The following is a 1,592-nucleotide window of genomic DNA, read 5'->3' on the forward strand; positions in this document are numbered from 1 at the left end:
CCTTTCTGAGCGTGCCCCCCTCCCAACCCTTCCCCGCAGGCAGCGTGCCCCCGCCCAAGAGCATCACGTCGTGGTTCACCTCCAAGGGGCTGGGCAAGGCGCTGGACGAGGTGACGGCCGGCATCCCGCACGACATCTACGTCTTCGGCACCCAGGAGAACTCGGTGGGTGACAAGGAGTGGGTGGATTTCCTGCGTGCCGTGCTCAAGGACTTCACCGACACCGAGTACCGCCCGGTAGGACGGGGACACACTGCCCTGGGTGCAGGCAATGGGGACACGGTGGCACTGGGGGATGTGGGGCAGGGGTGAAGCCACTAGGGACATGGTGGCACTGGGGGCTGTGGGGCAGGGGTGAAGCCATTGGGGGCACGGTGGCACTGGGGACTCTGGGGAAGGGGTGAAGCCATTGGGGACAGGTTGGCACTGGGGGCTGTTGGGGGGGTGCAGCCATTGGGGGCACAGTGGCATCAGGCACTGTGGGGTGGGGTGGGTGCACCCACTGGGGATGTGGTGGCACTGGGGGCTGTGGGGCAGGGGTGCAGCCATTGGGGACATGGTGGCACTGAGGACTCTGGGGCAGGGGTGAAGCCATTGGGGACAGGGTGGCACTGGGGGCTGTGGGGGGGTGCAGCCACTGGGGACATGGTGGCACTGGGGACTCTGGGGCAGGGGTGAAGCCACTGGGGACAGGGTGGCACTGGGCGCTGTGGGGCAGGGGTGAACCCATTGGGGACAGGGTGGCACTGGGGGCTGTGGGGTGGGTGAAGCCATTGGGGACATGGTGGCACTGGGGTCTGTGGGGCAGGGGTGCAGCCATTGGGGACATGGTGGCACTGGGGGCTGTGGGGCGGGGTGGGTACAGGCACTGGGGACATGGTGGCACTGGGGGCTGTTGGGGGTGCAGCCACTGGGGACATGGTGGCACTGGGGACTGTGGGGTGGGGGTGAAGCCATTGGGGACACGGTGGCACTGGGGGCTGTAGTGGGGTGCATCCACTGGGGACATGGTGGCACTGGGGGCTGTTGGGGGGTGCAGGCACTGGGGACATGGTGGCACTGAGGACTCTGGGGCGGGGGTGAAGCCATTGGGGACATGGTGGCACTGGGGGCTGCAGGGTGGGGTGGGTGCAGGCACTGGGGACATGGTGGCACTGGGGGCTGTGAGGGGGTGCAGCCATTGGGGACATGGTGGCACTGGGGAACTCTGGGGTGGGGGTGCAGCCACTGGGGACATGGTGGCACTGGGAGCTGTAGTGGGGTGCAGGCACTGGGGACATGGTGGCACTGGGGGCTGTGGGGGGAATGAAAACATTGGGGACATGGTGGCACTGGGGGCTGTGAGGGGTGCAGCCACTGGGGACAGGGTGGCACTGGGGACTCTGGGGCGGGGGTGAAGCCACTGGGGACAGGGTGGCACTGGGGACTGTAGGGGGGTGCAGCCATTGGGGACATGGTGACACTGGGCACTGTGAGGTGGGGTGGGTGCAGCCACTGGGGACATGGTGGCACTGGGGTCTGTTGGGGGGGGTGCAGCCCGGTGCCGGGCTCCGTCCCCGTGCCCCGGTGCGGGCTGAGAGCTGCGGTCCCCCC

Source organism: Numida meleagris, chromosome 1 (assembly GCF_002078875.1).
Source record: "Numida meleagris isolate 19003 breed g44 Domestic line chromosome 1, NumMel1.0, whole genome shotgun sequence".
Lineage (NCBI taxonomy): Eukaryota > Metazoa > Chordata > Aves > Galliformes > Numididae > Numida > Numida meleagris.